Source organism: Rattus rattus, chromosome 1, assembly GCF_011064425.1.
Source record: "Rattus rattus isolate New Zealand chromosome 1, Rrattus_CSIRO_v1, whole genome shotgun sequence".
Classification (NCBI taxonomy): Eukaryota; Metazoa; Chordata; class Mammalia; order Rodentia; family Muridae; genus Rattus; species Rattus rattus.
In genome coordinates, this window is record NC_046154.1 from 115,432,453 (window position 1) to 115,458,463 (window position 26,011).

The window sequence follows — 26,011 nt, forward strand, 5'->3', positions numbered from 1 at the left end:
GGGGGTAGGAAAAATGAAAGAAATGCTGTAGCTGATGTGTCCTGATTTGTCCCAGCTGAAAGTCCTTGAGACCAGAAATACAAGTAAGCACACTCTGTAAAAATACAACTCTCAAGACAAAAGTTTAGAATCGAGATATATTTTTGTTTGATTCTCCTGAATACATTTTTCAGGTGGTTTACCTCTATCAAATCTGATCAGTATGACTCTGTGAGGTTTCCAGAACCTAATCACACTTTTTAAAAGCACAAAGACAAAATCTTTCTCCCAAAATACTGTGTTCCTTAGTCTGAAACCAGAAAACCTTGTATCTTATACTCTCTCCCAGAGTAATAATGTAACCATAAAACTCAGAGTCACACCCATCATAATATCCGCTTGTTCCTGGAGCAAATCAACCCTTTGATACAGCAGCAAAATTCCCGCTTTCAACTGACTATTAATATTACCCCGAACATCTAAAGCTTCTGCAACACCTGCAGATAACTTACAGCTGCCGCAGTCTGTACTATGGAGGTAAGGGATATGGTTGCAGCAATGGCTGCGGTGGCAGAAACTGCTATAGCAGTAACAATGGCTGCAGTAATGCCAAAATCTCCAGATTTCCGGGTGTAAGCTACTTCTGTCTGCCCCGCCCAGTGCATACATAGGAGGATGAGGTGGCCCTGAACCGATGGTTCTACCTTTAGTTTCACTTTCTCTAAGCTGTTGACGATGTTTTCCAGATCGTCTTTCGACATTTTCCCCTTGCTAGAATTTCCTTCGGTCTCTAATTTTTGAGAATGTTCCTTCCTAACCTGATTTAGTGCCTCATTTCCCTTTTTGAGCTCCGCACCACACCTTTCCTCATCCCCTATGCAATTTTTCACTAATTTCCACACTGGCAGCAGTCCTTTTGTAAAACTCCCTACTCCTTGGCAAACCTCAAATCTTTCCCTAATTTCTTCCAACTGGGCATTGTAAGATGTCCTGTCACCGGAAACCACAGAGCAACCTGGTCCACTGCTTTTAAAAATTTTTTCTACTATTTTTTTCTTTAGCCCGATTCCTTTCGCTTTTAACAAATCCTTGAGGGCTTGGTGAACTGTCTGAGCTGATGTTGAGTTCCCCATTGTGCTCGGTGCAACTTGTCCCAAAACCAGGAACCTTATTGTCTCAATCCAAGAAATTAACCCTCGTCCCACTTACCTGGGAACTTACCAGCTAGCTGCCCTGGCTGCAATGAGTTCTGAACAAGCAGAGGAAGAGTTCCACGTATGGGTCACCACTTGTCGCTTCTGTCTCTGTCCCACAGAAAGAAGCGACACCATGACGTTCTTCTCAAAGTCGTTTTTTTCAGGAACCTTTCTTTCTGCCTGCAAGCAGCAATCTCCCTTTTCTTTTCTTCTCTTCCCCTCAGCCCCTGCCTCCTCAGTCCAGACTGTGTAATCTCAGTTCATAGGTCCACATCACATGGCCTGATCTTGCGTCATGGTGCACCTGCGCAGCTCTCACAATGGACGTGGCTAGTTTCGAGTGTGTGAGGAAGTCAGGTGCTAGTCATGAGACTTAACTGCAGTCCTGGGTGCCATCTTGGGACTGCTGCCACACCCGATCTCCACAAAAAAAAACCCTCTAGGTTCCCACTTTTGTGAGGTGTCACCTGTGCTGGGGTGGCTTTTGGTGATAGCGTTTTCTTTGCATCACTATTATCCCAGCATTAAAAAGCATTGTTCACTGAATAAATAAATAAATAAGTAAATGACATATAGATAGACATATAGATACATGATAAATAAATGAACAGTTTTATAGTTTAATACAAAAATGTGGGCTATTTTGTTTAAAAATTGAATTTATAACATAATGCATTATTGTCTCCCTGCCATATATACATAAAATTATTATTGTTTCCACCACAGAATTTGTTGCAGATTTTAAAACAGTAATTCAAGAGTTATTTGAAATACATGAAACATAAATGGACTGAAAAAACATGAAAAATTAGAAAAAGAAAGAGAGAACAAATATCAATGAGTTACATAATGGTTCTATTATCTGTAAAAAGAGCATCTCAATCACCATAGATAGAGAAACCAAGATATTCCATGTCAAAACCAAGATTAGCCAGCATCTTTCTACTAATCCCGCCCTACAGAGGATAATACAAGGAAAATTCCAATACAACAAGGAAAGCTGTACCCAAGAAAAACAAATAAATTAATAATCTCACACCAAATTCTAAAGAAGACAACCACACAAACATAATACGACCTGAAACAACAATCATTGGTCTTTAAAATCTCTCAACATCTATAGACTCATTTCCCCCAATAAAACCATAGTCTAACAGAGTGAATTTTTAAACAGGACCGAGTATTTTGCTGCATAAAGGAAATACACCTCAGTGGCTGAGACAGATGTTACCTGAGAATAAAAGAGTGGAAAAAAGTTTCCCAAGCAACTGCTCAAAAGAAAAACATGGGAGTAGCCATTCTAATATCAAATAAAATAGACTTTCAACCAAAAGTAATCAAAAGTGACAGAGAAGGACACTTCAATTTCATCAAAGGAAAGGAGTTCACTGAGATGAACTCTCAATTCTCAAAATCTATGCCCCAAATGCAAGGGCACCCACATTTGTAAAACAAAGTTCATTAAGTCTAAAACACACATTGAACTTCACACAATAATAGGGGGAGACATCAAGACCCAACGAAACCAATGGACATATCATGAAAACAGCAATTAAACAGAGACACATGAAAGCTACCAAAAGTTATGAAACAAATGGATTTAACAGATATCTACAGAACATTTTACCCTGAAATAAAAAATATACCTTCTCACCCTCATGGGACCTTCTAAAAAACTTACCATATAATTAGGCATAAAACAAACCTCAACAAATACAGGAAGATTGAAATAATCTATCAGATCACCACAGAATAAGGCTTGTCTTCAATAACAACAAAAACAACAACAAAACCAGAAACCCTACATACTCATGGAAACCGGACATTCTACACCATGGTAACTTTGTCAGAGAAGAATTAAATAAAGAAATTAAAGACTTTTTGGGATTCAAGGAAATTAAGACACAGCATACACAAACTTAAGGGAAACAGTGAAGGCAATACTAAGAAGAAAACTCATAACACTAAGTGCCCTCCTGAAGAAATTGGTGAGATCCTACACTAGCAACTTAACAACATACCTGAAAGCTCTCAAACAAAAAGGAACAAACCCACTGAAGAGGTGTAGACTGCAGGAAATAATTGCAGAAACCAAACAATTAGAAATAAGAACACTACAAAGAATCAACAAAACTAGAGAGTGTTATTTGGGAAAAGTCAACAAAATAGACAAATCCTTACCTAAATGACTAAAGAGCAAAGAGACAGTATGCGAATTAAAAAAAAATACTGAAATGAAAAGAGTGACATAACAACAGAAAATGAATTCAAAAAATCAATCAGATCCTACTACAAAAGCCTATACTCAAGAAAACTGGAAAACCTAGATGAAATGGATGATTTTCTAGAAAGATACTAGATTCCAAAGTAAATTTGGATCAGATAAACCATCTACATATTCCCAGAGCAGTCATTAAAGTTCTCCCAAACAAAAAAATCCCATGACCAGTTGGTTTTAGAGAAGCATTCTATCAGACCTTCAAAGAAGACCTAACACTATTCCCGAAGTTATTCCACAAAATTGGAACAGAAGAAACACTACTTAATTTGTTTTATGAAGTAATAGTTACACAGATACCTAAACTACACAAAGACTCAACAAAACTAGAACTTCAAACCAATTTCCCTAATCAGTACTGATGCTAAAATACTCAATGAAACATTCTTCCAAACCAAATCCAAGAACACATCAAGATGATCATTCATCATAATCTGATAGGATTTATTCTAGAGATGCAGGGATGGTTCAATATATAGAAATCCGTCAATGTAATACACTCTATGAACAAACTCAAAGAAAATTAGAACATAATCATCTTACTAGATACTGATAAAGCCTTTAAAGAAACATCATTTTAAAAGTCTCAAAAAGAACAGAAATTCAAGGCACATACCTAAATACAATAAAAGCAGTATACAGCAAACCAAGAGCCAATATCAAATTCAAGGGGAGAAACTTGAATCAATCACATTAAAGTCAGGCACAAGGCTGCCCTTCCTATTCATTCAATATAGTACTTGAACTTCTAGCTAGATCAATTAGAGAAAAAGGAGGTCAAAGGGTTATTTGTGGAGGAGATGATAGTATTCATAAATGATCCCCGAAAATTCTACCACAGAACTGCTTCAGTCAATAACCAACTTCAGCTAAGTGGTTGGATATAAAATTAATTCTAACAAATCATTAGCTTTTTTCTGCATAAAGGAAAAAATGGACTGAAGAAGAAATTAGGGAAAAATATTCTTCACAATAGTTGCAAGTAATGTAAAATACCATAGTATACCTCTAACCACCAAATAAAAGATCTGTATGAAAGAATTTCAAGATACGATAAAAAATACATGTCATTGGTACAGAGACAGATATTCAGTCAGTGAAATAGAATTGAAGACACACAAATGAACCCACACACCTATGTGCACTTGATCATTGACCAAGTAGCCACAACCATATAGTAGAAAATAGAAAGCATTTTCAACAAGACATGCTGGTCAAACAAATTGTTTGCATGTGGAAGAATGCAAATTGATCCACTTTTATCTCCATGAACAAAGCTCAAGTCCAAGTGGATTCAGAACTTAAACATAAAACCAGATACACTGAAACTAATAGAAGAAAAGGTGCCTCGAACACATGGGCACAAGGGAACAATTCCTGAACAAAACGCCAATGGCTTAAACTCTAAGATCAACAATGGAAAAACAGGACCTCAGTAAAATGAAAAGTTTCTCTAAGACAGAGCACACTGTCAATAGGACAAAGTGGCAACTTACAGTTTGGAAAAAAAAAAACAGCAGCAACCTTATATCTGATAGAGTGACAATATCCAAAATATACAAATATCTTAAGAAGTTCAACTCCAAAAAATCTTATAACTCAATTAAAAATGGGCTATAGCATTAAACAGAGACTTTTCAACTGATGAATCTTGAATGGCAAAGAAGCATTTAATGAAATGTTCAACATCTTTACTCAAAACATTCCTAGGATTACACCTCACCCCAATCAAAATGGTTAAGATCAAAAAAAGTAACAGCAGATGCTGATAAGGAGGTGGAGAGAGATGAACACTCCCACATTGTTGTGGGGATTGCAAGCTAGTGCAACTACCTTGGAAATCAATCTGGCAGTTCCTCAGAAAACTGGGTACCATTTTACATCAAGACTTAGCTAAACAACTCTGGACATATACCCAAAGGATGCCCGACCATCCCACAAGGACGCTTGATGCACTATGTTCATAGAGGTTTTATTTGTCATAGCCAAGAGCTAAAAACAACTGAAGAATGGATACAGAAATATGGTCCACTTACACAACTGAATACTATTCAGCTATTAAAAATGAGGACATGAATGTTGCAGGCAAATGAATGGAACTGGTAAATACCATCCTGAGTATGGTAACCCAGACCCAAAAGGACATACATGGTAAGCACTTACTGATACATGGATATTAGTTGAAAAGCTCGGAATATCCACAACTCACAGACCATATCAAGTTTAACAAGAAGGAAGGCCAAACTGTGGGTGTATCAATCCCCACTTAGAATGGGAAACAAAATAATCACTGGAGGCAGAGAGAGGAAGGGACTTAGATAGGAGAGGGAAGGGTGAGGTAAAAATTGGGGTCAGAATCAGGTATGGAGGAGACAGGAGAGATGTCCAGAGGCCCAGGAGAATGAATAGAACTATACAGAAGTATGGGGTGGTGAAAGGAGGAACGGCTAGAAAGTCCCAGATGCCAGGGAAGTCAGAGGTGCTCAGAACTCAGTGGAGAGGAAAGTAGCCCAAATCTCCAACAGTGGAGATATAATAACTTAAGAGACCACCTCTAGTAGATAGATATGGGCCCCAGTTGAGGGACAGGGCCACATACCCATCTCAAAATTTTTAATCAAGAATTGTTCCTATCTAAAAGAAATGCAAGGATGAATAAATGGGGCAGAGAAAGGATCTCCAGAGACTCTCCCATCTTGGAAATCATCCCATGTGCACACACTAAATGTCGACATAACTGCCGATGCCAAGATGTGCTTGCAGACAGGAGCCTGGCGTGACTGTCCTCTGAGAGGCTCTGCCAGCACCTAAGACAGATGCATGTACTCATAGTCAACAATTGAACTGAGCCTGAGACCCCAATGGGACAGTTAGGGGAAGGATGGAAGGAGGTGAAGGGGATTGCAACTGCATAGGAAGAACAACAATATCAACTAATTTTACACCTCAGAGCTCCGAGGACCTAAGCTACCAACCAAAGAACATACATGGGCTGATCCATGGTTTCTGCTACATATGTAGCAAAGGATTGCCTTACCTGGTCTCAGAGGGAGGGGATTTACTTGGTCCTATGAAGACTTGATGCCACAGAGAAAGGGTATGCTAGAGCAGTGATGTGGGAATAGGGTGGTGGGTGGGTAAGCAAACTCTTAGACGCAAAGGGGAGGGATGGTGGGATGGGAGATTCATGGAAGAGGGACCAGGAAAGGGAACAATACTTGAATTTTAAATAAATATGATAATTAATAAACATAAAATAAAAACTAACAGAGATCATTTGCATACTCTTTATTGTTTAGATTTTGAATTTTTCAAAGTCAGTCATCCTAACAACCTAGATCCAGTTCCTTGAGGAGAGATCTGTTATGAAAAGAAGAAATTATTCATATCTGGGAGAACTGAAAAAAGTGAGGGAGAAGCTCTTGGGTTGGTCATGTTTATTGTGTTGTAAAGAATCCCACAGATATGCATGATAAGCTAAGACATGGTCAGTTGTAATGAGAATGGAAAATGTCAAACTGTTCATAATTATAGGAGCCTGTTGATTTTCCTAAGCTTATCGACTACTTATTTGCATTGGGAAAGTTCAAATAATTTTTAAGACAAACATGTAAGGCTTGTTTTATCAGAGATAACAATGATTCCAGTACATATAGATGGAATTTCTTTACTAGAAATGAGATATTATAGGAGGAGAGATGTGTTACCATGAAGATGAGACTTTTTTCTATGGAATCAACAGAAGAATATTAAAAGTATAATCAGGAAAAACAAGCTGTCACCAGACAATCTGCCACTATATTTTTCAATGAAGAGAATTTAGTTAAACTAATTAAAAGAATGTGCTATTAGAATAGTGGTATCAAGTGTTTAATGTACCACAGTGAATAATAGTGCCTGCTTAAGTTTGTAAAGATTCCAGGGTTTGAGTTTGTTTCGTTTGTAAACTATAATAAGGATGCCTCCTTATGTTGGTGGATTAGATAGGAAAAAAAATATAATGTGTCCAATTAGCTACTTAAAGCTGGACATATTTGGTAGTAATTATCTGGACTACCATGTTACTTTTAAACACAGTGAACAACAGCCCTCCTCTTGAGGCTAGATAATGCGACATAACAGGAAGAAAAGAGTCTCAAGAACATTGTCTTAGTGTATGCTGTTTTGTCCTGTTTTGCTATAGTGTTTTGAAAGACTGTTCTTTTCTGAAAAAGAAATGGAGAGAGAGTTGCGAGGACTGTTTGGAGGGAAAACTAGGTTAAGTTGTATTATATGAAAGAAGAATCTATTTTCATGAAGTTTTTTTTAATGGTGTTATAATGATAGTGCTATTATGGTAACACAAATTGAGTAAAGGTCATATGCTGTTACAACTTAAATAAGCCATCATGTATGGTGGGAAAATGTGTGAATTAAGGTTGAAATCTACCATGACTGGAGAGGCTCTCTGTGCTCACTTCAAAATGGAGGACTCCTTTACAAGCATGGCTTCCCCTTTGGTAACCTTGTCTAGGGAACCCAAGCTTCCACACCCTCTGCTTGAGGAAATTGAGTAGTCTTTGACAGACCTACAGGTTCAATAACTTTTTTTTTCACACTATTCCTAATAAAAAAAGCTACTTTCAATTAATACCTGCTGGTAAAGGAAGAATTAGTTTTCTTTACTGGAGGCACAATGTCACTGTGTAGATTATCTACATTTCCAATAAGTACATAGGCCTAGAAGTACTTAGCAAGTAAAAAGATAACACTCCTTTTCTTTGCCGTTTTGCTCTGTGGGCATTTTGTTTTGTTTTAGCAGTTTATAACTCATTGATGTTTTGTTTGTTTGTTCTTTTTTCTTTCTTTCTTTTATTGGATACTTTTTATTTACATTTGAAATGTTATTCCCTTTCCTAGTTTGCTGGCCATAAGCCCCCTATCTCATTCTCCTTCCCTTCTTCAATAAGGGTGTTCCCTTCCCCATCTGTCCCCCTTCCACCCTCCCCAGATATTCCCCTACACTGGTGGGTGCAGCCTTGGCAGGATCAAGGGGTTCTCCTTCCACTGGTGTCCAACAAGACCATCCTCTGCTACCTATGCAGCTGGAACCATGGGTCAGTCAATGGAAGATATTTTCTAGTTCCATCCATTTGCCTATGAATTTCATGAAGTCATTGTTTTTGATAGCTGAGTAGTACTCCATTGTGTAGATGTACCACATTTTATGTATCCATTCCTGTGTTGAAGGGCATCTGGGTTCTTTCCAGCTTCTGGCTATTATGAATAGAGCTGCTATGAACAGAGGAACATGTTCTTTGTTGTATGTTGGAAAATTTTTAGGTATATGCTCAGGAGATGTATAGCTGGGTCCTCAGATAGTGTAATGCCTAATATTCTGAGGAACTTCCAGATTCATTTGCAGAGTGGTTGTACCAGTTTGAAATACCACCAACAATGGAGGAGTGTTCCTCTTTCTCCACATCCTAGCCAGCATCTGTTGTCACCTGAGTTTTTGATCTTAGCCATTCAAATGTTATTCCTTTCCCGTTTTCCTGGATATATGCCCCCTATTCCATTCCCCTCCTCTTCTTCTATAAAGGTTTTCCCTCTTTGTCTAACCCCCTTCCTGTCTTCTGACATGAAGAAGGCCTACATGTAGGGGGCCAATGGGGGGTGCAGTTTTGACACACAACACACACAGCACATACACACATATATACACACACAGAGAGAGAGAGAGAGAGAGAGAGAGAGAGAGAGAGAGAGAGAGAGAGAGAGAGAGAGAGATGCCCCCCCACAGAAACAGGGAGAGGGACAGGGAGAGAGAGACAGAGACAGAGACAGAGACAGAAACAGACAACAGAGAAAGAGAGGTAGAGAGACACACAAAATTGAGTGTATAGGGAGGTAGGGAGTATCTAGGGAGTGTTGAGGAGGGGAACAGAAGAAAATATATTGTACAATTTTTTAAAATTAAAAAATATGTAAGGTAGACTGAGACAGACATGTGGACACATGCAAGCATAAGTGCAATTCAAGGAATATTGAAAGATATATCTTTTTGCTGAACAATAAAATTTATTAGTTCACGCTTAATTTTTTCTTATAATGAAAGCACTCTTTTTTATTTTTTCAATCTTATATTTTTTTCTTCATCTTGTCACATTGTTATATTATTTATATTTCAAATCTTATTCCGTTTCCCGGTTCCCTGTCCATCAGTCCCCTACCCCCTCTTCCCTTCTACAAGGGTGTTCTCCTCCCCATCTTCTCCCCATTACTGCTCCCCCAACATTCCCCTACACTGGGGGTCCAACCTTGGCAGGACCAAGGACTTCCCCTTCCACTGATACCCCAACAAGACTATTCACTGCTACCTATGCAGTTGGAGCCCAGGGTCAGTCCATGTATAGTCTTTGGGTAGTGGCTTAGTCCCTGTAAGCTCTGGTTGGTTGGCATTGTTGTTCATATGGGGCCTCAAGCCCCTACAAGCTCTTTCAGTCCTTTTCTAATTCCTCTAACGGGGGTCCATTCTCAGTTCAGTGGTTTGCTGCTGACATTCGCCTCTGTATTTGACATGTTCTGGCTGTGTCTCTCAGGAGAGATCTATAACCAGTTCCTGTAAGCATGCACTTCTTAGCTTCATCCATCTTATCTAGTTTTAATGGCTGTATGTGTGTATATATATATATATGCCACATGTGGGGCAGTCTCTGAATGCCCGTTCCTTCAGTCTCTGCCCTAAATTTTGCCTCCTAACTCCTCGTACGGATATTTTTGTTCCCCTTTTAAGGAAGAAGTGAAGCATACACATTTTGGTCATCCTTCTTGAGTTTCATGTGGTCTGTGCATTGCATCTTGGGTATTTCAAGCATTTCGGCTAATATCCTCTTATCAATGAGTGCATACCATGTGTGTTTTTCTGTGATTGGGTTATCTCAGTCAGGATGATATTTTCTAGTTCCATCCATTTGCCTATGAATTTTATGAAGCCATAATTTTTAATAGCTGAATAGTACTCCATTGTGTAGATGTACCACATTTTCTGTATCCATTCCTCTGTTGAAGGGCATCTGGAATCATTCCAGCTTCTGACTAGTATAAACAAGGTTGCTATGAATATAGTCAAGCATGTATCTTTGTTGTATGTTGGAGCATCTTTTGGGTTTATGCCCAGGAGAGGTATAGCTGGGTCCTCAGGTAGTGCAATTTCCTATTTTCTGACTCCAGACTGATTTCCAGGGAGGTAGTAACAGTTTGCAATTCTACCAACAATGTTCCTCTTTCTCCACATCATCACCAGCATGTGCTGTTCCCTGAGTTTTTGATCTTAGCCATTCTGAGTGATTGGAGGTGGAATCTCAGGGTTGTTTTGATTTAAATTCCCCTGATGACTAAGGATGTTGAACATTTCTTTAGGTGCTTCTCAGACATTCAGTATTCCTCAACTGTGAATTCTTTGTTTAGCTCTGAACCCCATTTTTTAATAGGGTTATTTGGCTCTCTGGAGTCTAACTTCATGAGTTCTTTGTATAATTTGGATAGTAGCCTTCTATCAGTTGTAGGATTGGTAAAGATCTTTTCCCAATATGTTGCTTCATGTTTTGTCCTATAGACAATGTCCTTTGCCTTACAGAAGCTTTGCAACTTTATGAGATCCCAATTGTCAATTCTTAATCTTAGAGCCTAAGCCATTGGTGTTCTGTTCAGGAAATTTTCTCCAGTGACCATGTGTTCGATATTCTTCCCCAATTTTCTTTTTCTATTCATTTGAGTGGATCTGGTTTGATGTGGAGATCCTTGACCATTTGGACTTAAGCTTTGTGCAGGGTGATACAAATGTATCTATTTGCATTCATCTACATACTGACCTCAAGTTGAACCAGCACAATTTGCTGAAAATGCTATTTTTTCCCTTGGATGGTTTTGGTTCTTTTGTTAAAAATCAAGTGACCAAAGGTCTGTGGGATCATTTTGGGGTCTTCAATTCTATTGCACTGGACTACCTGCCTGTTTCTGTAACAATACCATGCATTTTTATCACTATTGCTCTGTAATACTGCTGGAGGTCAGGGATGGTGATTCCCCAGAAATCCCTTTATTGTTGAGGATAGTTTTAACTATCTTTGGTTTTTTGTTATTCCAGATGAATTTGCAAATTGTTCTTTCTAACTCTATGAAGAATTGGGTTGGAATTTTGATGGGGATTGCATTGAATCTGTAGATTGCTTTTGCTAAATCCCCAACCCTAAAATGGCCATTTTTACTATATTAATCCTGCTAATCAATTAGCTTGGGAGATCTTTCCATCTTCTGAGATCTTCTTCAAATTCTTTCCTCAAAGATTTGAAGTTCTTATCATACAAACCTTTCACTTGCTTGGTTAAAGTCATACCCAGATATTGTATATTATTTGGGATTATTATGAAGGATGTTGTTTCCCTATTTTCTTTCTCAGCCTTTTAATCTTTTGTGTAGAGGAAGGATACTGATTTGTTTGAGTTAATTTTATACCCAGTCAGTTTGCTAAAGTTCTTTATCAGGCTTCATAGTTCTCTGGCAGAATGTTGGGGTCACTTATGTATACTACCATATCATTTGCAAAGAGTGAAATTTGACTTCTTCCTTTCCAATTTGTATCCCTTTAACCATCTTTTGTTTTCTCATTGCTCTGGCTAGGACTTCGAGAACTATATTGAATGAATAAGGAGAGATTGGACAACCTTGTCCTCTTTATGTATCCAGTCTGTTAATCTGTGTCTTTTTATTGGCGAATTGAGTACATTGATGGTGAGAGATATTAAGGAATAGTGATTATTGCTTCCTGTTATTTTCATATTTGGAGGTGGGATAATGTTTTGTGCTTCTCTTCTTTTGCTTTCGTTGCAAGGAGATTGCTTTCTTGCTTTTTCTAGGGTGTAGCTTACTTCCTTGTTTTGGGCTTTGCCATTTATTATCCTTTGTCCGGCTAGATTTGTAGAAAGATATTGTGTAAATTTGGTTTTGGCGTGGAATATCTTGGTTTCCCTCAATGTTGATTGATAGTTTTTATGGATATAGTAGCCTGGGTTGCCATTTGTGTTCTCTTAGGGTCTGTATGATATCTGTCCAGGATCTTCTGGCTTTCATAGTCTCTGGTGAGAAGTCTGGTGTAATTCTCATAGGTCTGCCTTTGTATGTTACTTGACCATTTTCCCTTACTGCTTTTAATATTCTTTCTTTGTTTTGTGCATTTGGTGTGTTCACTATTATGTGAGAGGAGGAGTTTCTTCTCTGGTCCAATCTCTTTGGAGTTCTGTAGGCTTCTTTTATGTTTATGGGCATCTCTTTCTTTAGGTTAGGGAAGTTTTCTTTTATATTTTGTTGAAAATATTTACTGGTCCTTTAAATTGGGAGTATTCACTCTATTCTATACCTATTATCCTTAGTTTTGATCTTCTCTTTGTTTCTTGGATTTCCTGTATGTTTTGGTCTAGGAGCTTTTTCTGTTTTACAATATCTTTGACCATTGGGTCAATGCTGTCTATGGTATCTCCTGCCCCTGAGATTCTCTATTCTATCTCTTGTATTCTGTTGGTGATACTCACATCAATGACTCCTGATCCCTTCCCTAGGTATTCTATCTCCTGGATTGTCTCCCTTCATGCTTTCTTTATTGTTTCTATTTCCATTTTTAATTCCTTGATGATTTTGTTCATTTCTTTCTCCTGTTTGCTTATTTTTTCCAGTAGTTCTTTAAGGGATTTTTGTATTTCCTGTTTAAGGGCTTCTAGTTGTTTACTTGTGTTGTCCTTTATTTCCTTAAGGGAGTTATTTATGACCTTCTTAAAGTCCTCCATCATCACGTTAAAAATGTGATTTTAAATCTAGTTCTTTCTTTTCTGGTGTGTTTGGATATCCAGTGTTTGCTTTGGTCTGAAAACTGGGCTCTGATGATGTCAAGTAGTCTTGGTTTCTGTTGCTTTGGTTCCTGCACTCTCACCATCAGGTAGTTTCTGGTGTTAACTTGTCTTGCTCTTTCTGACAGTGGCTTGACCCTCCTATGGGCCTGTGTGTCAACACTCCTGTAGACCTGTTTTCCTATTTTCTTTCTGTCCGTTATGGGAATAGAGTGTTCTGTTCTCAGGTGTGTAGTCACTCTTGGCACCCAGCTTTCAGCTCTCCATGAGGGCAGCAACTACAAGGGTCCTGCCCCTACTTCTCCTAGGTCCCTGTGCACAGGGGTCACAGATGGCACAAGACATTTTCCTCTTTAGTGGGGAATGTGGGCAGAGAGTAGTCTACTCTAGTTTCACAGGAGTGTCCATACTTCTGAGGGTCTAGCTCTCCCCTCCCCCATGGGATTTGGGTGCAGGGAGCTGTTTGACTGGTTCAGTTCAGATCTGGGCACAGGCCAGCTTGACTGGTCCTACATTCCTGTGTCCAAAGACACTATGCAGTTTCCTCTTAGGCCAGGGATGTGGGCAAGGTGGGCAGAAGTGGCAGTCTGTCCTGACCTACAGTCTCAGGATTGCCCCCTCTTCTGGGTGTTCAGCTCTCTCTCCCATGGGATTTGGGAGCAGGGAGCTATGGGCAAGGAACAGAGAAGTTCAGGCAACAGTCAGAAACCGGAAGTGTGGGGTTGGGGATTTAGCTCAGTGATAGAGCGCTGCCTAGGAAGCGCAAGGCCTGGGTCCCCGGGTCCCCAAAAAAAAAAAAAAAAAAGAACAACAACAACAAAAAAAAAAAACCGGAAGTGCTCGGTACCAGAAGACTTCTGCCTTTGTGTGTCCTGAGTCCAGCAGGCAGGTCACTTGGAGCAGAAAAGTTGGTCTTGCCTCTGCTATCAGGCATGTAGTTGCTATTGGCAGCTGACTTTAAGCTATCAGTGAGAGCATCAACTGGAAGAGTTCTGCCCCTACTGCTTCTAGATCCCTTTGCTCAGGGGACACAGATGGCACTTGGTGTTTTCCTCTTGAGTCAGGAATGTGAGCAGAGTACTCAGGAGTGTCAGAACCTCTGAGGGTCTAGCTCTTCCCCCCCAACCCCCATAGGATTTGGGTGCAGGGAGCTGTTTGACGGGTTCAGTTCAGATCTCGACTGCTGGGCTCCTGCAGCTGACTGCTCCTATCTTCCTGTGTCCAGAGGAACTATGCAGTTTCCTCTTGGGCCAGAGATGTGGGCAAAGGTGGGCAGAGGTGGCAGTCTGTCCTGCCCTACAGTCTCAGGATTACCTGCACTTCTGAGTCTTCAGCTCTCTCTCCTACGGAATTTGGCTGAAAAATATTTCTAAGCATTGTGACTGTCCTGAAGCATGATTAATACTTCCAGTATTACTCTACTAAAGAAATTTGATTTTCTCTTTTAAAGGTTATGAATTGCAATTTACTTCTCATCTAGAATTGAAACTTTCTGTAAACATAACCTTCCTATAGTTGGGATTTTTCAGGTCTTGGGCTACAGTAGGTTAGATCTTGTTCATGCTTTCATGGTCTATTCAAGTTCATCTGTTCTTCAGCCCTGTTGTGTCTAGAAATCTTTAGTTCTGTTATAATATTTCTTCTTCCCATTCCTTATTGATCTTTGTGCCCCTAGAGACAGGTATAATAAAGGCGTCCCATTTATAAATTAATCCTCCAAAGTCTCTCACTGTCTACACGTTGTTCACTTTGAATCATTGTGTTGGTGACCATCTTTTGTGAGTAAAAGCTTCTCTGATGAATGTTGAGAGAGACTGATTTTTCTATAGAAATATGTCATTAGGTATAATTTTCTTACTATGTGTGTTTTTCCATGGGGACAATGCATGTGTTTTATGTAGTTCCCATTGTGGCTTGACAATTCTTACCTGGGTGCGACTGATTATTATTTTTCACCTTTGGTAGAGTATTCAGTGCCTACTCATTAGCAATATCCATGAAAGGAGATTCCAGGTGATTACCTGCTCAATTTCTCCATGTTCTACAACACAGATAGCAGTTTCTACAGTAATAGGCTCTTACCATCAACCTATCAAGCATAAGTAACAACATTAGCAATAGCCTCTAAAGTTTGTGGGGAGATCATCTGTAGAATGGATTTTGGCAATAACTCAAAACATTATAACCCGTTCAAAATATAAGGGGTTTTATTTTAATAACATAGGATGCCTAGTTGCAGTATATCTTTTTATTACATGATAACTCTATTGAAACTCCTTTATTTTAGTACACATTTTTAAAACCTTCTACTGTAATAGGAATTCATATGACTTTACTAAGGACTTTTAGTGTATTTAATTCACCTCAATATTTATTCCTTCACCCTGTCTTCCCTTAAATATGATAACGTTATAATTTGAAAATAGTAAAATAATAAACCAGAAAAACAATTATATTGATATTTATTTTAAGCAATTGTGTAATTTATGATTTAATATGAAAAGTTAATCAGTAACAATATTCCAAAGAACCTCGCTTTTTTGAATTTTTGGGTTTTTCTTAGTGTAGCATAAAAATTTAAACTTGTAATCCACACCTTTTATAACACTTTATACTACAAATCATATTTCAGATATTGTTGAATAAGTTTTCGAACATCTGCTGAAATTTTTCAATACTACAAAAATTAAACTTATTGAATTTTTTTTGGTAGTTCAGATGGAAATTATTAGTGAATTTGACCTATACCTCAATAAATATGTCTCTGTGTCAAATACCATTTGTTAATTAAAACAGCAAAACTTCTTAATACAGGTAAGTTACTAGACATTATTTTTAGTGACTACAATTAAAACTGTGTCAGACTATATAACTTTGTTTTATTTCTCTGACACTGCATGGGGCACTGAGTGGTATATCCTATATTTCAAGACTCACAGAGAGAACTTCAAATTACCCTTCTACAACTTATCAGCATTAACCTATTATATTTAAATTATTAACTTCCAAATCCTGAGTAAATATTTCAGGCATCTACTGTGCTTTTAATCTTTTATTTCACAATCCCAGGAGTCCCGGACACAAACCACATGCCTGTCCTTTTAAGACCTGGAGAGAAATGAGTAAGTCTGTGTTAGAAAATGGCCAGTGTGAAAGTATTCTCATGTGTTCTCTCATTTAAAATTCTGAGGAGCTGAAAAAGTTTGCGATTTCATATTGCCATTTATAGGCTTTGTTATATCTGCATTATCTTTGAGACTATTCATGCACAGGTAATCATGAGGACTAATTCAAAGGATAGCAACATTATGTAACATGTACTAAATACTGTATTGAGTGCTTATGGTGACTAGTGCCAAGTATTATATGCCAAGTGCTTTCCTAAAACTATTAGATGTATAGATTTGTTTATTCATTCTCAACCCCATAAGTTACCTACTTTAATCTGTCAATTTTACAGAAAGTAAATGAAATGAAGCAATATTTAAAAATATATGCACATTTAAATACCAATTGTTTAAAAACACAGCAATTTGATTCCAAAGACTCTTTTACACTATTTAAAGGACTTAAAAATCCTTAAATGAACTTAAAATAATCAGCAAATTTATAATATTAATAATAATATTAATAATAATATAATAAAACAGACAACAATACTACTGCAAAAGAAGATTTCTTGCGCATAACAGCCATCAGCAGTCCAAAGTGTGACTATCCACATAGAATATGGCAGCAGTCAGAACCACAGACATTCACATGCCTTGTGCTGCAAAACAGAACACACACATCAACATGCCCTCCAGTGACAACATAGGTCTACAGACTCATAGTTGAGAATGAGAGAAATACAAGGACTTTGTGACCAGGCCTTTGAAAAAAAGAGAGTCTAGACAGGAATCCTGTGAGAGAAGCTGAAAACTGTGACAAGGATGCTGAAGTGTAGCTCTTCACAAGTTGATTACTTACCATATGGGACTGTGAGGTTGGAGAGGCGCTTAATTATCTTCAAGTGGTTGAGCATTGGGAGAGTGATTATGTGCCAATGTGTGTATAGCCAATACACACTGGGCTTGGTGCTTCCTCTCTCACCTGTGGGGAGCAAGTGTTTGGAAGCATGTATATTGGAGACATGGGGAGTAAAGGAAAAGTGGGGAGCGCCTTGAACACATGGCCACTGGGGAAAATTTCCTGAACAAAACGCCAATGGCTTATGCTCTAAGATCAAGAATCGACAAATGGAACTTCATAAAACTGCAAAGGACACTGTCATTAGGACAAAATGGCAACCAACAGATTGGGGAAAGATCTTTACCAATCCTACATCTGATAGAGGTCTAATATACAAAACATACAAAGAAGTCAAGAAGTTAACCCCCAGAGAGCCAAACAACTCTATTAAAAATGGGGTGCAGAGCTAAACAAGACATTCTCATCTGACGAATATAAAACGGCTGAGAAATACCTAAAGGAATGTTCAACCACCTTAATCATTAGGGAAACGCAAATCAAAACAGCCCCGATGTTCCACCTTAATACCAGTCAGAATGGCTAAGATCAAAAACTCAGGTGACAAGAAATGCTGGTTACGATGTGAAGAAAGAGGAACACTCCTCCATTTGTTGCTGGGATTGCAAGCTGGTACAACCACTCTGGAAAACAGTCTGAAGTTTCCTCAGAAAATTGGACATTGCATTACCTGAGGACCCAGCTACACTGGGCACATACCCAAAGGATGCTCCAACATACAACAAAGACACGTGTTCCTAGCACGTCTTATGTTCATAGCAGTCTTATTTCTAGTAGCCACAAGTTGGAAAGAACCCAGATACCTTCCACAGAGGAATGGATACAGAAAATGTGGAACACCTACACAATGGAGTATGATTCAGCTATCAAAAACAATGATTTCATGAAATTCATAGGAAAATGGATGGAACTAGAAAATATTATCTGGAGTGAGGTAGCCCAATCACAAACAGACACACATGGTATGCATTCACTGATAAATGATTATTAGCCCAAAAGCTCCAATTACCCAAGATGCAATCCACATGAAGCCCTAGGAGAAGATGACCAAAGTTGCAGATGCTTCAGTCCTTCTTAAAAGGGGGGACAAAAATATTTGTAGGAGGGAATATGGAGACAAAGTTTGGCACAGAGAGTGAAGGAATGACCATTCAGAGCCTGCCCCTCCTGGAGATCCAGACTATATATACAGACACACAGACACACACATAGACACACACACACACACACACACACACACACACACACACAAAGAAGACAATATTGACAAAGCAAAGAAGTGTGTGCTGTCTCCTGAGAGGTTCAGCCAGAGCGTGCAAAATGCAGAAGCAAATGCTAGCAGCAAACCACTGAACTGAGAACAGTTGAATGAAGGAAGTGAAGGGGCTTGCCATTCCATAAAAACAGCAATACTAACCAACCAGATATCTCAGGTACTAAACCACTACCCAGAGAGTACACATGGCCAGACCCATGGCTCCAGCTGCATATGTAGCAGAGGGTGGCCTTGTTTGGCACCAATGGGAGGAGAAGCCTTGGTCCTGCCAAGGCTGGATCCCCCAGTGTAGGGGAATATCACGATGGGGAGGCGGGAAGGGGAAATGGTTGTGGAGGGGGAAACACCTTTATAGAAGAAGGGGAGGGGAGGGGATGGGATAGGAGGCTTATGGAGGTAAAACAGGCAAAGGGGATATCATTTGAAATGTAAATAAAAAATATCCAATAAAGGGTTGATTTTGTGAAAAACCTCCAAAATATCAATAAAAATATTGTGTGGGAAAAAAAAACAGAGACCATATCAGAAACACTATAATTACCATTCATTACTTACAAAATTCTTTTAATGAAGAAAAATGCAAAGCTTTCTTTGGTCCATAATTGCTAAAGAATGTATCATTTTATGAGCATACGTGAATAATATGCCATCAAACACTCTCACTTCTGCAGGCTCTTGAAAAATAACTGTATGGGAATAACCATGGGGAAATTCTCCTGCATAATAGGAATATTAAAGGAAACCACGTGTGATTTGAGAACAATATGACACATCTGTTATGTGATTTATAGCAATGTCTCTATTCCTTTACCCTCCCCCTCCACACATACAAATGATGGCTAATTTGCACATGAACTTTTAACCTAAATTTCCCTTTTCTTTCGTATAATGGTGACATGTAATATAGGAAATAGAAATGTTATCTCTTATTCCTGAAGTTTTGGCTTTAGTGGAGACAGGCACCTAATTCAGAGCAAAGGAGAGAAGCTAGCCAGCTGGAAAGAAAAGACAATACAAAAAGAGTCAAGGCTTCTGAGAGCAAAGTTATCTCTCACTTAAATTGTTCCAAACTGCTCTTGCTAAACATACACCACGAAAAATGTCTTAATGCTTTCTAGGTACAACCTGATAAATCATCTGTGACAGGAAAAGGGTTACAGCTGGAGGAGGCCACATGGTCAGAATCTCTGTTCTCACATTTCTGGGTTTAAGGAAAGTCTGTTAAACCAACTTCTAGACTATGTGAAAAATCAGGAAACCGGGAAGGGGAATAACCTTTGAAATGTAAGTAAAGAAATAGATAATAAAGAATTTTAGAATAAGTAGTTGTGTTATGACAAGCAAAAAAGGAGTCCTTTGATTTGCAATATTTGAAATTATGCATTTGGTTTATGCACATATCCTTTCTGGGGTTATTAAGCTCTTACCAGTCACTTATGTTGGAGTACCATATTACTCCATATAACATTTAAATATTTCCTCAGCTGCCTGACATATTAACCTCACAAATGCCAGTTATAAACAGAATGAGATTGAAAAAAATATGAGTTGATGCCTTAATACAATGGTGCATATGTTTCCTTTGTCCAGGGAGCTGCTTTAACCTAGTGTAAAGTAAGAAAAATGAATGGAGGTATGCTACATTTTAGACTAACTTTTTGTTTCATACATGATAGCAACTTTCATTTTTGGCAGTTTTCGTGGTTTTATTTGAACACAAAACAGGCACATTTTCTTTGCTGCATAGCCTGGCATTGGGATTGGCGAATCTGATGGCCAGCTGTGCTGGTCTTTCTATGATGGCTTTTCAGTTCTTAGCTACACATTGTGAGCAGTTTCAGCACAGTAAGATTTCTTGCACATCAGCAGCGCTTCCAGCTCCTTGACATTGTGGAGTAGAAACTTCTGGAAGCCTCTAGGCAGTGTGTGCTTGGTGTTTTGTTACTCCCATAATCATTGTTGGGGATCAGGCTCTTGAATCTTCTCTGTACCCAGTTGTCAATGCCTCTGAGATTCCCCCAGTTTTGCTTAATTTTCTTTTTACCTTTTTTTCTGGAATATTTTTATTAATACTTCAAATGTTATCCCATTGCCACCAACGAATCACCCACCACCTTCTGCCTCCCCACTCTGATATTCTCCTACACTGGGGGGATCCAGTCTTGGCAGGACCAAGTACTTCTCCTCCTATTGGTGCCGAACAAGGCCACCCTCAGCTACATATGCTTCTGGAGCCATAGGTCTGTTCATGTGTAGTCTTTGGATGGTGGTTTAGTCCCTGAGAGCTTTGGTTGATTGGTTGCAAACCCCTTCAGCTCTTTCAATACTTTCCCTAACTCCTTTAACAGGGACCATGTTATCTCTTCAATGTTAGCATTTGCCTCTATATTTGTCATGATCAAGCAGAGACTCTGAGAAGACAGCTATATCAGGATCCTGTCAGCATGAACTTCTTGGCATCTCAATATTGTCTGGGTTTAGTGGCTGTATGTATATGGGCTGTATCCCCAGGTGGGGCAGTCTCTTGGTGGCCTTTCCTTCAGTTTTTGCTCCAAACTTTGTTTCCATATCTCGTCCTATGTATATTTTTGTTTCCCCTTCTAAGAAGGACAGAAGCATCCTCACTTTGGTTGTCCTGCTTCTTGAGCTTGTCCTGTGATTTGTTGACTGTATCTTGGGTAATCTGAGTACTTGGACTAAAATATACTTATTAGTTGTGCATACAATGTGTGTGGATTTTTTGTGATTGGGTTATTTCACTCAGCATGATATTTTCTAGTTCCATCCATTTGCCTACGAATTTCATAAAGTCATTTATTTTAATAGCTGCCCAGTATGCCATTGTGTAACCGGATGACATTTTCTGTATCCATTCCTCTCTTGAAGTACATCTAGGTTCTCTCTATCTAGGTTCTGACTATTATAAATAAGACTGCTATGAATGTAGTGGAACATGTGTCCTTATATTTTGGAGCATCTTTTGGGTAAATGCCCAGGAGAGGTATAGTTGGTTCCTGAGGAAGTACTATGTCCAATTTTCTGAGGGACCTCCAGTCTGACTTCCAGAGTGGTTGTACCAGCTTGCAATCTCAGCAACAATGGAGGAGTGTTCCTCTTTCTCCACATCTTAGCCTGCATCTCCTGTCACCTGAGTTTTTAATCTTAGCCGTTCTGACTGGTGTGAGGTGGAACAGAATAACTAAGGATGTTGAACATTTCTTAAGTGCTTCTCAGCCATTGGATATTCCTCAGTTGAGAGTTCTTTGTTTAGCTCTGTACCCCATTTTTAACAGGGTTATTTGATTGTTTGGAGTCTACCTTTTGATTTCTTTGTATATATTGGATATTATCTCTCTATCTGATGTAGGATTGGTAAAGTTTTTTTTGCCAATATGTTGGTTGCTGTTCTGTCCTAATGACAGTGACCTTTGCTTTACAGAGGCTTTGCAGTTTTATGAGATCCCATTTGTCGATTCTTGGTCTTAGAGCATAAGCCATAGGTGTTCTGTTCATGAAATGTTCCCCAATGCCCATGTGTTTGAGGCTCTTCTCCACATCTTTGGGGAGTGGCTTAGTCCTGGAAGCTCTGGTTGGTTGGCATTGTTGTTCATATGGGGTCTCAAGCCCCTTCAAGCTCTTTCAGTCCTTTCTAAGATTCCTTCAACGGGGGTTCCATTCTCAGTTCAGTGGTTTGCTGCTGGCATTCGCGTATGTATTTGCTATATTCTGGCTGTGTCTCTTAGGACAGATCTACATCTGGTTCCTGTTGGCCTGCACTTCTTTGCTTCATCCATCTTATGTAATTGGATGGTTGTATACACATGGGCCACATGTGGGGCAGGCTCAGAATGGGTGTTCCTTCTGCCTCTGTTCTAAACTTTGCCTCCCTATTCCTCCCAAGGGTATTCTTGTTCCTCTTTTAAAGAAGGAGTGAAGCATTCACATTTTGGTTATCATCCTTCAGTTTCATGTGTTCTGTGCATCTAGGGTAATTCAAGCATTTGAGCTAATATCCACTTATCAATGAGTGCATACCATGTGTGCTATTCTGTGATTGGGATATCTCCCTCAGGATGATATTTTCCAGTTCCATCCATTTGCCTATGAATTTCATAAAGTCATTGTTTTTGATAGATGAGTAATATTCCATTGTGTAGATGTACCACGTTTTCTGTATCCATTCCTCTGTTGAAGGGCATCTGGGTTCTTTCCAGCTTCTGCCTATTATAAGTAAGGCTGCTATGAACATAGTGGAGCACGTGTCTTTGTTATATGTTGGGGCATCTTTTGGGTATATGCCCAAGAGAGGTATAGCTGGGTCCTCAGGTAGTTCTATGTCCAATTTTCTGAGGAACCTCCAGACTGATTTCCAGAATGGTTGTACTAGTCTGCAATCCCACCGACAATGGAGGAGTGTTCCTCTTTCTCCACATCCTCACCAGCATATGCTGTCACCTGAGTTTTACATCTTAGCCATTCTCACTGGTGCGAAGTGAAATCTCAGGGTTGTTTTGATTTGCATTTCCCTTATGACTAAAGATGTTGAACATTTCCTTACGTGTTTCTCAGCCATTCAGCATTCCTCAGCTGTGAATTCTTTGTTTAGCTATGAATCCCGTTTTTAATAGGGTTATTTGTCTCCCTGCGGTCTAACTTCTTGAGTTCTTTGTATATTTTGGATATAAGCCCTTTATCTGTTGTAGGATTGGTAAAGATCTTTTCCCAATCTGTTGGTTGCCGTTTTGTCCTAACCACAGTGTCCTTTGCCTTACAGAAGCTTTGCAGTTTTATGAGATCCCATTTGTCGATTCTTGGTCTTAGAGCATAAGGCATTGGTGTTGGTTCAGGAAATTTTCTCCAGTGCCCATGTGTTCGAGGTGCTTCCCCACTTTTTCTTCTATTACTTTGAGTGTATCTGGTTTGATGTGGAGGTCCTTGATCTACTTTGACTTGAGCTTTTACAGGGCAAAAAAAATGGATCAATTTGCATTCTTCTACATCCTGCCAGCCATTTGTTGAAAATGCTATATTTTTCTTCCACTGGATGGTTTTGCTCCTTTGTCAAAGATCAAGTGACCATAGGTGTGTGTGTTCATTTCTGGGTCTTCAATTCTATTACACTGATCTACCTGCCTGTTTCTGTACCAGTACCATACACTTTTTTATCACTGTTGCTTAATTTTCACATATCCATCTGACTGGTGCCTGATGAACTTCTTGGTTCTCTTTTTGACAATCTTGGGCTTCAACACAGACCAAAAGTAGCCGTGAAGCTGCAAAATAGATGGCAGATAACAGCTTTCTATATGTGACTTATTGTTTCACTTGTTTCCTGTTTTTTATGGACATTGTGAAGAGAATTATTGGATATATCAAAGGAAAGAACATGCACATTTGTTTTCTAAAGCAGAAATTTGATAGTCATCATTGCTCATATTGTTAATATTATAGAGTCCAGTCCACAAGACTAAAACTAAAAATGTAATGTTTGGAATCTGAAGAAAACAGCAGTAGACAATATTAGTACATATTAATGTATCAAATAAGTTCCATTGAAATTGAAATTACAACTAATACATTGAGCATACTGACCAGGTAGGAACAACCAAAGATGGCAGCCACACATGTCTTCTTATAAACCAATCTATCAAGGTTCACCAGGACCATCTGCAATCCGACATGGAACCAGAGTTAGAAGGCTCTAGATCTAATGCTTATTCTCATCCCCTATCAGCCATCTACACACCGCTCAGCTCCAGGACTGGATGGAATCCGACTAAAAGGTAGGAACTAAGAGATAGTTGATGCATCTGCTCATCTGTCACCCATACCCCCAACAACATGGCTACATGTAAAGGTCTTGAAACCTAGACCACATCATAAAATCATAACTAGTATGAATAAACAAGAAAATATGACTTCTCAGTACAGTGATCCCATGTATTTCCTGAGTAAACAATGTCACTGATACATAAGATATCATTTCATAAAAAACAATTATAAGTGTGCTCCAGGACTTCAAAGAGGATTCACATGAATGCCTAGATGAAAGCTACAAAAAAAAAAATCAACCGAGTAAAATAATGAAAATAACTCAGGATACAAATAAGAAGTTTTAGAAAGAGATGAGATAGCTCAGGAGAAGCAAAACTGAAGTAAATCTAAAAATGAAAAAGACAGGAAGTCAAACATTCAGAGGAAAACCTTCCCATTGATTGGATCATACACGTAACAGAATATGAGATATTGAAGACAATTATATTAATTTATTTTCTATTGCTTTGGTAAATTGCCACAATCAAGGGAACTTAGAGAAAGAAGATCAAAGAGCTTAATTTCTCTCAAAGTTTCATGGGCCAAGAGACAATAATGGCAGACTAAATAGAAGGCAGAATGAATAAAAAGCTGAGAGACTGAATTACATATAAAGGAAAGCTGATTCGAGTAACACTTGATGTGATAGCAGTACATAGACTCAGTACAATCGCCATCAAAAGTCCAATTCAATTCTTCACAGAAAATGAATCTTTTATCATTTTAGTATCTATATGGAAGTGCATGCACATGCATACACACAGACACACAGACACACAGACACACACACACACACACAGAGAGAGAGAGAGAGAGAGAGAGAGAGAGAGAGAGAGAGAGAGAGAGAGAGAGAAAGAGAGAAAGAGAAGGATAGACGGGAAAAAATGACACAAAAAAACCTCTGGGAGGTATGACAACCTGAACATAAGTCAATACATCTATTATTATCAGACTTTTTATTGAAAATGAATTATTTTCTTATATAATATAGTTGATTACAGTTTTCCCTACTAAACTCAATTCCTCCCCACCTCTAAAACCCTTGTAATCCACTCCCTTTCTGTCTCTCATTAGAAAAGAACAAACTTCTAAGGTATAATAAGGAAACATAGCAAAATAAATTATAATAAAATAAAACAAAACAAAACCCATAAAATTGATGTTGGACCAACAATCCAACAGAAAGGAAAGTTCCCTAAGAGCAGGCAGAAGATTCAGAAACCCTCAAATTCATACATTCAGTTGTCCCATATAAGCACAAAGCTGACATAGGTAGAGAACCTGGTGTAGAGCTTGTTATCTCTGTCCTTGGTGGGTCAGTCTGTGATTTCTGGGTTCTTGTTCAGTTGATTCATTTGCTTTATTCTCTGATAACCTCCATTCCCTCTAACTATTCATTGTTTCTACATCCTAGTCTCTAGGTCTTGATCATCTAAGCAGAGCTAGGTATGGCTATTGTCTAATAACATGTGGCTTAAGTCTAATCAGACATTTTTAGCTACTCCCAGAAATTCTGTACAACAATTATTTTAATAAATATTTTAGGCATGACAGATTG

At 38.7% G+C, this 26,011-nt stretch overlaps 1 pseudogene; it reads right to left on the reverse strand.

Moving 5' to 3' along the window:
- Positions 1-20,302: 20,302 nt before the first annotated feature.
- Positions 20,303-24,306, reverse strand: LOC116900357 (annotated as a pseudogene).
- Between the last annotated feature and the right edge of the window lie 1,705 nt (positions 24,307-26,011).